Source organism: Coenobita brevimanus, chromosome 39, assembly GCF_032717465.1.
Source record: "Coenobita brevimanus isolate Jiangsu-jjx chromosome 39, ASM3271746v2, whole genome shotgun sequence".
NCBI classification, from domain to species: domain Eukaryota; kingdom Metazoa; phylum Arthropoda; class Malacostraca; order Decapoda; family Coenobitidae; genus Coenobita; species Coenobita brevimanus.
In genome coordinates, this window is record NC_136992.1 from 24,606,342 (window position 1) to 24,620,002 (window position 13,661).

Consider the following 13,661-nt stretch of genomic DNA (forward strand, 5'->3'; position numbering starts at 1 on the left):
TTATATATATCTACAGTCTTTATTCATAAGTTTCCTTCAGTAATAGTAGTTTATTGTCACTGTAGACATTCAATTTCTCTTTCAGTAAAATACGTAGCTTTCTTTTTCTCGTCCTGTATACTAGCGTTGAGAGTGAATGTCACTTTCACCTTCACTCTCATAAATCATAGTATTCATACATGCTAGAGTGAAACTTTCACTTTCATTACTCCTAGTATATATACTCATTTTCTTATAATACTACTCATTTACATTTTTATTTACGTTCTCTATTTTATTTACGTTATTTACATTTCTATTTTATTTACACTGTGTAAGGCACTGTCACTTGCAGTAACTTATAAAACTATTTTCCACTGTTCACTTATATTTACATTCATTGCTTTCACTTGCTGTTTACACATTATTTTCACATTATTTACATTTCCACTTGCACTGTTTTACTCACCAGAAAGATCGTAGTCACTCTCTATCATTTGTCAGCCCTTTACCTCTTTCCACACAAGGTTTAGTAGGGGGTAGAGGTCACAGGGCCCTTTGCATGGGGCTAAAAAGCGGCGGAATTTAGCAGGCGCGAATCCGACCTACTTTCACCTTGAAAGATGACAGTAAACTGATACTGGTGGCCTGCCTGCTTAGTGCCTAGGGAGAGTGCAATACTGCCAACGTCAGCCGTGTGAGAGCTGCTAATATATAGCTATGAAATGATTGGCAGGAAATCTAGACAATGCATAATAAATTAGGTAGTTCCAGGTGAATGTAAATATCACTTAGGCATCTCCCTTCCTTCCCTATACTGTATATACTTTTATTATGAGAATAGATTATACGGCATATTTCAAGGGGAAATAAACAGCGAAAATTAGCGAACAAGTGCACGTGAGGTGTTGTCAGGTGATAATTAGCCAATTCCAGGTGTATGGCACTATCACTTACCTTATTTCTTTTTTGTATATATTATTTGGTATAAGAATAGGGCATAGGGCTTATTTTTCATCATTCATCCATTCATTGCCAGACGCCATGTATCCCAGACGGGGTGGCCAAGGGCTTAGAGTTAATTGTTTTACAGGGAAGGGCACTAATCCTCCACCAACCCCACTTGACACGTAGGGATGCCAACAGCATCTGGTGTTCCCAGGTGGTCACCCATCCAAGTACTAACCAGACCCAACGTTGCTTAACTTCGCTGATCGGACGGGAAGCGGTGTACTCAACGTGGTATGGCCGTATTTCAAGGGGTAATAAACAGCGAAAATTAGCGAACGAGTGCACGTGAGGTGTTGTCAGGTGATAATTAGCCAATTCCAGGTGTATGGCACTCTCAGTTACCTTATTTCTTTTTTGTATATAGTATTTGGTATAAGAATAAGGCATAGGGCTTATTTCAATGGATGAAATCAGTGGAAAATTCCAGGGAAGATTTACTTAGCGTAGAATACAGTGTGGTGGCCTGCAATAATTAGGTAGTTCCAGGTGAATATAAATATCACTGAGGCTTCTCCCTTCCTTTCTTATATATATATTTTTATTATGAGAATAGATTATACGGCATATTTGAAGGGGTAATAAACAGCGAAAATTAGCGAACGAGTGCACGTGAGGTGTTGTCAGGTGATAATTAGCCAATTCCAGGTGTATGGCACTCTCAGTTACCTTATTTCTTTTTTGTATATAGTATTTGGTATAAGAATAAGGCATAGGGCTTATTTCAATGGATGAAATCAGTGGAAAATTCCAGGGAAGATTTACTTAGCGTAGCACGGCCGGGCAGGCGAGGGGAGAGGGTAATGGAGGGAAGGTAGGGAGGGGAGTCAAGAACGGGGAGAAATGGCTAAATTGTCAACAATGGATGTGAGTACAGATGAGATTAGGAGTGCTGACTAGTGTTGGACATTGGCAGTACTGATAGATGATACAAGCCACCACTTGAAAGCCCGGGCGGATTCAAAATAACACAGAATCACAAAAGTGACGCCCCGTGGTATGATCCCTTGCTCCCAAGCGTCACGAAAGTGACGCCCCACGGTTAAGGGGTTAACTACTGTCCGATGTGACCACCACTCACACACTTATTTACATAATCACAAATAGGCTGGTGTCCTTTTCGTCGCTGATTCAGCTATTATTTCTCCACGATCCAGGAAGAGCTCCGTCTCTGTAGGCGACCTGTGTGTGATTATTATATGAAGTTTGTGCTAACTGGGAGTAGCAAAATAAATTAAGCTCAGTGTGTAGAAATGAAACACCATTAAAACATTACATTAAGCTCAAAGAAAAGAACTGTAAATTTATTGATTACAGTAAATAAATTTATGTTACATAAATTGCAAAAATGAATTCAAGAGGGGTATTCACTCACAGGGGGACTAATGAATTCAAATAACAAAGGATATACACTCACTCACCCATTCAAAAGCTAATCAGACTTAAGGCTAAGAAAACGAACGAAAATACTGGAGGGAACGGAGATGAAGCTATGAAAGACTGGACGTCTGTGTTGAACACCAGGTGCTGCTATTCGCTGCTTGTCTGCTATGCCGATCACCGTAGGTGGAGAGATCTGGAAATTGCTGTACAACGGAGATGCTGCTGTCAACGCTGGGCACAAACGATCCTACTCTCGTGGCTGTTTGAAGATGACTGAGTGAAGTAAGCAAGCTGGGGCACAAAGCATGAGAGATGAGCATGGCTTAACAGTCAAGAGTAATATGAAAATGACAACTGCACAAAAATGTTCGCTCAGTGAAACGCACTGTCTATACAGAAAGACAGTCACTTATGAAACAGTGACAAGGGTAATGAAACTCATTACGATTTGAGTACAAAAGCGAGGCAGTCTGAGGAAAAATTTACACATTTCAATGAAATACAGACGTTCCCTTATATGATACTAATACAGTGTCGCAAATTAATTCGTGACACCTCTTCAGTCCTAAGGTTAGTAGAAATAGTGGTAGTAGTAGTAGTCGGAACCCCAGGTTTATCTGATTGTGAACTCGGTGGAATGCAGGCTGAAGTGTCCCCTTTCATGCAGTTCACCATCATCCTTTTGGAAAGCTAGAAATGGAGTTCGGAGACTTCTGTATAACTTGATTGTTCCATTGCCCATTTGAATCAGTTGCATGATATAAAGCTGCTTTTTCCAGCACCAGCTTGAAGTAAAGGATTTCATTATGGCCTACACACACACACACACACACACACACACACACACACACACACACACACACACACACACACACACACACACCATCCACTCACTCAATGTAATGCTGCTCTCGGGTAACTGCCCTTTCCATTCTTACTTCCATCTTTCCTTCTGTCCTCTTCTGTCTTTCTTTTCTTTATTCTTTCCTCTTCCTTATGCCTATGGGTGACTCAGCACTCCCTCTTGTCTTTTTTTTTTTTTTTTTCTTAATTCTTTCTTCCTTCTGCCTATGAGTGACTACACTGAGTGAGAAGCCAAATGGTTTCCTGTACACCAGGAAACTATTTACTACGCTGGGTGGTAACCATACTGTATAACCAGATTATGGCATCTGGTGATTTAGTGGGTAATTAAGGCACTCACATGTTTTTATCCAAAGGATGGTTGGGGTTTATTTCTCATGTAATGCCACTCAGGGATGAGTGATGCTGGTCAGTCTCATCTTAAATGTCAGGACCAACCTGTCTAGCCCCAGGCTAGGGGAAGCACAGGCTTAGATTATGATGAGGATTGATGTTTATGTGAAGCTACAGAACGTGGTGAATGATTTTGGCTTATCAGATAGAGCCAGGATTCCAGGGGCTTGAATGATGAGTGAATGGAAGCATGGCTTATTGGATTGGGCAGATTTGGGCTGTCTGGATTGCTACTCCTCACCCTGCCCAAGGGTGGGAAAAGAGGTCCGGATAACGATGTATATACAGCTGCCGCAAATTGACTTTGGACCTCCCCCCACAAGGTATTAAAAAATACAGAAATCATAGTATATCACAATGTTTGTTCATGAAATGCCATTCATTAATATCAAATCATGTTTCCCTTGTTTTTCATGACAGTTCGATGCATTTTGGCATGGAATCACTTAGATCTCTAAAGTAATCTAAGGACATATCTTTGCACCAAACATTTGTCAGTTCAGTCTTGAGGTTGTCCAGATTGGGTGTCTTCTTGTCTGCCATGATTTTCTTCATCTTTGTCCAGAGTTTTCCATCAGATTTAGATCCGGATTGTTGCCAGTCCAGTCAAGGACCTCAGTCCAATTATCCTGAAGCCATTTTGTCACCTTTCTCTTCTTCTTTCTTTGTCCCCTTCTTTCCACTGCCATGCTTGTGCTTTGGTACGACATCAGGTGGCAGGCCTCGCGCTGCAGCAAGAATCTTCATGACAGTTGACTTTGCGCGTCCAGTGCATTGTCAAATCGTTTTGATAGGGACATTATCCTACCTCCATGCAATGATACGGACCCTCTCATCCCTTGAGCTGTACTTTCCAGGCATGACAACTCGACTTTAGGAAAATAACAGGGCAAACTAATGCGTATGAAAAAGAGGGAGGTGCAAGCTCGAAGCGACGGGAACATGTACTCCCACTCATGCTTCTGGGCAAGCACTGAGTTGCTGAGTGTTTCACCACCTCCTACCAACACCAGAGGAGTTGCCAGTTACTTCTTGCCCAAAAAATTCACTTGGTAGAGGTGGAAACACAAAGCAAAAGACAGACAGTTCTCCCATAGCAATTCTGTGTGTAGGTCCTAAGTCAGTTTGTGGTGGGTGTATATATATATATACATATATGTATGTATACAGTATATATTCACACACACACACACACACACACACACACACACACACACACACACACACACACACACACACACACACACACACATCATCATCATCACCTGGACCTCCTTTTCCACCCTAGGGCAGGTTGAGGAGTAGCAGCGTCCAGACAGCCCAAAGTTTGCCCAGTCGAATGGGCCATGCTTCCATTCACTCATCATTTAAGCCCCTGAAATCCTGGCTCTATCTGATACATGTCATGGGATATATATATATATATACTGTATATATATATATATATATATATTTTTTTTTTTTTTTTTTTTTTTAGTGCACCCTCACACAGTGCGAGTTTATGCGGCGGAAACCCTCGCATTCTACAATTTCACATTGTGCGAACCAAAGAACTTATGGGAATAATGGTATGTGGTGATCAGCCCATCCAGGGCTTGGTCTTCGGGTACCCATCCAGCCTACCCTACCCTGCTAATATTTTGTCTAGTAGTACTTCTAGTTGTGCCAACAATTAAAACAACAAATAGAACACAATGTACCTCCAATGTGATCCTCTTCCTCTTAGAATTCTTGGTGGGGCCATGATGAACAGGTGGGTATTGCTACATTGCCAAAACGGACCACAGGATGCGAGGTACAACACGTGTTGTGGCGACAATATGGAGGAGAAGTGTCTGTTTAGCCAGGAAAGTTGGTAGATGGCATACAGATAGCTGGTCAGCTGTCTGCCATATTGAATCTAGTTTGTTGCCAGCCACCTGCCTCCGTGTGACTGACTCACATTGTCCAGCTTGACAGTGGTAGTAATGGTGGGAAGTCCATTTTTACCTTGGAATCGTACAGCTGATTTGCATGTTTGGAAGTTTGATTCGCAGATTTTGCATTCAATATAAATAAGTATTTTCTGGGTTGACCTCTCATTGTAGATGATTTGCATTGTGTGAGCTCACACACACACACACACACACACACACACACACACACACACACACACACACACACACATACATACAGTGCTTGTCAGAAGTATGGAACGCCCTGCGTCCCTTCTAAGAAACAAACCTTTCAACATTGAAAAAACATATAAATAATGCATTTTATTTACCTTTAGTGCATCGTAGGGTAGCCTTTACGTTTCTTCACGGACCTGAGACGTCTTGGAAGTGAAAGGGCGAGGCTCGTGAGGTGCTGGAGGGGTATTTTGTCCCAGGAGTCACGAATGGCGGCTTCCAGCTTAGGCAGAGAGCTCACATCCTTCCCTTGGAGACTTTTCTTTACGAGGTATCAGAGGTTTTCAATCGGGTTGAGGTCTGGGCTATTTCCTGGCCAGTCTTTCATGAATGATACCTCGCAGTCATGAAGCCAATTGGTGACCGATTTGGCCTTGTGAGCAGGTGCACCGTCCTGCTGAAACACTCGTGCACCTGTTAGCTCGAAGGAGTCTGGTAAATGATCACACAGAAGCTCCAGGTAAACATCCTGATTCACTCTGAGGTTCTTGGGAAGTACAACAAGCTTCCCCAAACCCTTCTCTGAGAAACAGCCCCATACCATGAGTGAATCAGGATGTTTTACTGTGCTTTCCACATACCGTGGGTCAAGTGGGTCACTACCTTTGCGTCGATACACACGTGCTTCTCTGTTACAGGTAACACTAAACGTTGCCTCATCAGACCACAACACTGACAACCATTGCTCCTCACCCCAGTTTAGATATTTATTAGCAAAGGCAAGCCTACGAATTCTCTGGCTCTTGGTGAGAAGAGGCTTTTTCACAGGCCCATGACTTGTGTAACCAAGCTCATGCACCCTACGAGACACTGTTCTCACTGACACCTCACCAAACACTTCCGGGTTGCTCTCCTTAATTTTCCTTGCACTCACATGAGGATTAAACTCCACTTCACGTTTTAAAACATTAACAGACCTTGGGGAAGTTTTCCTAGGCCTACCAGACCTCGGTTTCTTTGTGGGAACTTCACCACTGCTTTCCAACAGAAACCGCGCACACCAACGACGCACTGTCGATTGTGCCACACCAACCAATTCACTAATTTCCTTTGTCTGGTGGCCTGCCTCCTTTAGAGCAATGATCTGGGATATGATTTCACTCGATAGTTCATGGGTAGGTGCCATAACAAAGTGGTAAACCCCAAAACACTGCGGGACACTCGGTAAAAAGTGGCGCAATTTGAGAGGGACACGCGGCGGAGTTCCTCTCTCTCAGGCAGCCCGTGGGCGACTGAGGCGGGAACCAACCAGCGCGTCGGAAGGCCTCAGGCTACCATGACGTCATGCTCGCGGCGCAAACCTGTGGCTCAATTTTTACCCCCAAAAATGGGTGATTCTTTTTGGGCCATAAGTATTGTGCGCCCGGCGGACAACGCTGAATACTTTTGACGAGTACTGTATATATATCCATCCATCCATCCATCATCCAATCCTACATTGCCCCATGAGGAGCGTAGGAGCCCGGGGCTAGGCAGTTGGTCCCGACATTTAAGATGAGAGTAACCAGCCTCACTCATCCCTGAATGGCATTACATGAGCAATCAACCCCAACCATCCCTTGGATATAAACCTTCAATCCGATTGGAGTGCAATAATTACCCACTAAACCACCAGGCGCCAAAATTTGGTTATATGGTCACCATCCAGCGTAGTAAATGGTTTCCTGGTGTTCAGGAAACCATTTGGCTTGTCACTCAGTGTAGAGTCACCCACAGGCAGAAGGAAGAGGAAAGAATGAAGGAAAGAGAGGCAGAAGAGGGAGTGTAAAGTCACTCGTAGGCAGAAGGACAAGGAAAGAATGAAGGAATGAAAGACAGAAGAGGATGGAAGGAAAGAAGGATGGAGGAGAGGAAAGGGCAGGCACCCAACAGCAGCACTACATCGAGTGAGTGGATGGTGAGTGCCCCCACCCATCACTATATATATATATATATATATATGTATATATATAATTTACAGCGCTGGGTGGTGACCATATAACCAAACCATACGTGCTCCCTACGTGTCAACAAGTGGGTTGGTGAAGGGTTAGTGCCCCTCCCTGTAAAACAAATAACTCAGAGTCAAATGGCCACCCCTTACGGGGTGGCCCTCCCTTCCCACCCAAGGGCAGGGTGAGGAGTAGCAATGTCCAGACAGCCCAAAATTCCCCAATCCAATGGGCCACGCTTCCATTCACTCATCATTCAAGCCTCCGGAATCCTGGCTCTATCAGATACGCCAAAAACATTCACCACGTTCTGTAGCTTCACATAATCGTTTCCGACAGAGTCAATCCAGATGCTACCACGTTAAAAAGGGGTGCCAAAAATCCCTGATCATGCACTTCTCACGAAATTCATATAGCCAGCTCGATCTCCTGTCTGTACCCTAACCTCACCGACTTCCAAATCTCTCTTCCTCACTCATTCATCCACCATATCTCTCCACCTTCTCCTTGGCCTACCTCGCCTCCTCCCTCCTTCTAATTTGCTCAGATATACCTTCTTCACCACTCTATTGTTAACCATTCTCTCCACATGACCATACCATCTCAGTTCACTCTCTTGAATTCTGGTGTCCACCGCCTTCCTAGCTCAGCAGCTTTCACGAATCACATTATTTCGTATCCTATCCACCCTCTGTACTCCACATACATTCCTCAGCAGTCCCATCTCCACTGCTGTTACTCTTGACTTTTCATTTTCATGCCACACCTTAGTCTCACATCCATATGTTAGAGTTGGCACTAACACTGCTTCATGTAAGCCTCGTGCAGCTGCAACACTCAAACTTCTGTTTCTTATCAAGGCCTTCATTGCACCAGCTACTTTTCTTCCCAGTGTCACTCTACTTTCAACTTCTTTTGCACATTTTCCTCTCTTTTCTATCTCTGTACCCAGGTATTTGAACTCTCACCAATTCCAGTCCCTCTCCATTCATTGTTACATTGCACTGGGAGTCACCTTCTCTCTCAATAACCATCACTTTACTCTTTTCTACATTTACTCTCAAGGAACGACGCTTACAGATATCAGCAAAACTCTGCACTAGTCTACCAAGTTCTTGTCTGGTACTTGCAAGCAGTACTGCATTATCAGCATACAACAAATTTGAGATATTCCATCCATCACCATTCATTACCAATGCCATCCCTCTCTCCATTACTCGTGTTATCACTTCTCTCATTACCCCATCCATATATACATTGAACAACCATGGGGACATCACACAACCTTGTTGCACGCCCTCACTGATCGTGAACCATTCACTTAGGTGCCCATTAACCCTGACACATGCTTCACTACCATCATAAAAACTCTTGACGGCACCTAGCAGCTTACCCTCTACACCGTACATGTGCAAAACTTTCCACAATCCTTCTCTATCCACTTTGTCATAGGCTTTTTCCAGATCCATGCATGCCATAAACACCTTATGGTCCTTCTCACAAGCCTTCTCTACTATCTGTCTCACTGCAAATATTTGGTCCACACATCCTCTGCCACTCCTAAAGCCACCCTGTTCATCACTCACTAGGACTTCTGATATCCCTCTTACTTTCTCTATAATAATTCTTCCATATACCTTCCTTACCACACTCAGTAAGTTTATGCCACGATAATTCTTGCACTCACTTCACTCACCTTTATTTTGTACAGGGGTACAATCACAGCTTTTTTCCACTCTGCAGGCACAATTTCACTCATCCATGCCTTCTTACATATCTCCAACAAGCACTGCATTCCATTCTCTCCACTGCATTTAAGCATCCTTGCATACACCTCATCAACCCCAGCTGCTTTCCCATTTTTCAGCCACTTCACAGCACTCTTCACCTGTGCGAGTGTCACGTCTCCTGGCACTGCATTCCTTCTCTGCACACCCCCAAAACCAATCATGCTTACAGCTGCTCTGCTTTCCCTATGCCCATTCATCAGGCTTTCAAAATATTCTTTCCATCTGGTCCTTACTTCATGTCCATGGGTTAATAATCTACCACCTGCATCCTTCACACCATCCCATTTCTTTCCGCTTTCACTTCTACATTTCCGCACATCTTTCTAGAATAACTTTCTATTTTCAGAGTAGTTCGCATTCATTTTTCTTCCTAGATCCTCATTTACCTCCTCATTTTTCCTCTTCACTAATCTCTTTACATGCTTCTTGCTCTCAACATATTCAGTTCTTATTTCAACTGAACCCCTATTCTGCAACCACTTTAGCCACTTCTTCCTCTTTTCCCCCACCGCTCTCTTTACCTCCGCATCACACTATGCCGTACCTTTCTTCCTTGTTGTTACTCTTGCCACACCACACACTGCTTTAGCATTCCTAACTAAGCAATCTCTATATGCATTCTACAGTCTGTCCAGATCCATTTCATTCCAATTCAGTAATTCTAACTCATCCTCTACTTTGGTCCTGTATTCATCTGCCATTTCTTTGATCCTCAGCTTCTCAAATTTCAGTCTTTCTCCCTGACTGCTTCTCTCTCTCCTGATCCACCTCACTCCTCTCAGCTTGATCTTGCATATATATATATATATATATATGGAGCCTCTGTGGTACAATGGTAATGTGTGCGTTTCATACACTGAAGAACGAGGGTTCGCGCCCTGCTGGGGTAATAAACTTTGGGAGCGTTCTTCTGGCCATGTACTGTATTGGCGGACACAAGGGGTGCTGTGGTTGAACCAGTGTCACATACTATAAAGTATGCTTGCACCCAGCACCCAGTCGGCTTGCGCGGGCCGATTACACTTGGTTCACAGACTACACACACATCCAAAGCCACTCCAACGCTACAATTACACTTACAAGCACTTCTCACCCTACATACAATCCCTACCCTACATACAATCCCTACCAGACAGCTTAAGCCACTTGGTAGAGATACATTGGCTGTATTGTCTCCTCTTCGGTGGGGATAGGCCGGTCCTGCAGTGGACACTCAAATTTCTGATGAGATGAGATGATCTCTCTCTCTCTCTCTCTTTCTCGATATAGATATAGATATACACACTGTATATATAGTAGCAGCCGTGGCTCAGTGGGTTAGAGCGCTCCGCTCTGACCGAGGGGTCGGAGGATCGAATCCACCCAAGGGTCATTGGTAGACATCAGGAAGGGCATCCGGTCATAAAATGCTACACGCTTCAAACCAAAGTCCTCTACCCAGGGGCAACACCTTAGCCCTTATCCAAAAAAGGGGTACCTGGCGTAAAACTCACTTTTTTATATATGTATATACATCGTTTCGTTTATAAAGGCTCCAACATGCTTGCATGTGTCGGCCGTGGTCACCTAATGGGGCTCTCCACACTGCACGATCCATTGCAGCCTCCCTGTTCAGTCCCTTAACCCTGAGGTCTCACTTAATGACCTTGTCCCATGTCTTTCTCGGTCCACCCCTCATAACCCCACCCCCAATATTAACACTTCTCACCTTCCTCACCCAATTATCATCCCCCATCCTCTCCACATGTCCACCCAATTATCATCCCCCATCCTCTCCACATGTCCAAACCACCTCAATCTACCTCTCCTCATCACAACACCAATACATTCCAGTCTCATCTTACCTCTCAACTCTTCCATCGTAAACCCAGCCCCTCCAGGCCTTGGACGTAGGGACGCACTGCACATCCACCTAATCATTGTCATTTCTGTACGTCTGAGCCGGCGAATATCTTCCTCCTTTACTGCCCAGGTCTCACTACCATACAGCATTACACTCCTAACACATGCTGCATACAAAGACCCCTTAGCACGTAGGGAGAGTCCTCTCAATGTCACGAGAGGCAAGAGCCCCCTGAACTTCTTCCAACCACTTCTCACCCTAGCCACAGAGCTAGCTCCAGCCCCACCTCCAGCATAAAACATGTCTCCCAGATAACAAAACTCTTCCACACACTCAAGAGATTCACCAGCAAGTTCAATCCTTTCACATCTGACAATCTCCACCTGCTCACCCCGACACGCCATACACATAAAATCAGCATTATCTCGCAGTCTACCTCTGATACCACTACATCTCTTATGCACCCATTTATCACACACACCGCACAAGATGGAATTACTTCTCACGCCCTTGTGGCAAACTGCACATGGCCACTCTCCCTCGTCTTTGACAGTACCGCCACCAACCCTAGATATCATCACTTTTGTTTTATCTGCATTTACCCTTAAACCCTTGTGCCCCATACCATCTCTCCACATCCTAAACCTTTCCTCCGCCTCCCTTTCATTCTCTGCAATCAACACCAAATCATCAGCATACAACAACTCCCACGGGAGTCCGTTTCTAAAGTCACGTGAAAGGGCTTCAAGTACCATGTTAAACAACATGGGACTCAAGACTGACCCCTGATGCACACCAACATTCACGGAAAACTCATCACTCAAATCTCCATTCACTCTTACCTGGGTGTGAGCACCCACATACACAGCCATTACCACCCTAACCAGCTACTCCTCCAAGCCAAGCTTTCTCATTGCCCACTTCACCACCTCTCTAGGGACTCTGTCAAAGGCCTTTTCCAAATCAACAAAAACAAAATAAAGATCCCTTCTCCTACCAATATATTTTTCCTGAAGCTGTCGAACAATGAATATAGCATCAGTGGTCCCCCTACCTGGCATAAACCCAAACTGCATCTCATCAGTATTCACTCTTTCACTAATCATACCTTCTAAAACTCTCTGCATTACCTTCATTATCTGATCTAAAAGCTTTATACCTCTATAATTTCCTCTGTCCAGGGCATCACCCTTCCCTTTATACACATTTACAATTACACTCTTCAGCCAATCATCTGGGACAACACACTCATAAATAATCATATTTATCAGGTCAGTGATTAAACTCACCCATATATCGCCTGAGGCCTTCAACATTTCGGCAGTCATCCCAGACACACCTGCTGCCTTCCCCACCCTCATCCTGCCTATTTGCCTCACTCACAGTAGCAGTATCAATCAAAGGCCAAGGGCCAAACACTGAATCTGCTGGCTCCAAACCTTCCCTGTCCCAGTCAAACTCCTCATTCAACAACCGGTTATAATGCTCTCTCCATGCATCTTTAATATCTTTACTCTTCACCACTACCCTTCCTTTATCATTCTTCACACACTGCTCACCTATAATATCCCGATTATCCCTCTTCACTTGACCTGCCACCCTAAATATCATATTTTTCCTTTCCCCATGATTTAGGTTATCAAGTAATAGTCTCTGTGACTCAGACTTTGCCCTGTATACCTCTCTTCTAGCCCTACACTTGGCAGCCAAATATTCCTCTTTGCTACCACCCTTCTTCCATTCCCAGAAAATCCTTCTTTTCCCCTTAACTGCAGCTTCTACACCCTCATCCCACCACCAAGTTACTTTATGTCTTGGTGGTCCTCTTGTCCAGTCGCATGTTACATCAGTAACTCTCAAGAAATTGTTCTTGAGGGCTGCTCTGTACTGTCCATTAATGCCTCTGTCTACAGCTTCCTGTTCAGCCACCACTCTCCTCAACTCGCCATAGAAGGCATCCCTTGCTACTTGGCTTTTCAGCTTCCATATTTTCCTCGTAGGTACATAAGTCCTCTTTTTCATCACTTGTTCTTTAAGCACCATATCACAAATCCATAGTTTGTGCTGCTGCACACACTCCTCACTTCCTATAACTTTAACATCCCTCACTAACCTCCTATCGGCCCTCCTAACCAGAAAATAATCTGTCTGACTGCTATTTCCCCCAGACTCATACATAATTAACCTACTGTCTCTTTTCCTAAAATATGTGTTGCATACATATACATATACATACATACATATATATATATATATATATATATATATATATACATATACAGGTAACTCGCACGGAACA

The 13,661-nt window shown here is 44.0% G+C and overlaps 1 non-coding gene across 1 annotated transcript; it reads right to left on the reverse strand.

Annotated features, from left to right (window-relative positions):
- Nucleotides 1–1,116: 1,116 nt before the first annotated feature.
- On the reverse strand, nt 1,117–1,235 carry LOC145396910 (5S ribosomal RNA). Its single transcript, XR_013896869.1, has one exon. It is a non-coding gene; the product is annotated as a 5S ribosomal RNA (ribosomal RNA).
- Between the last annotated feature and the right edge of the window lie 12,426 nt (nt 1,236–13,661).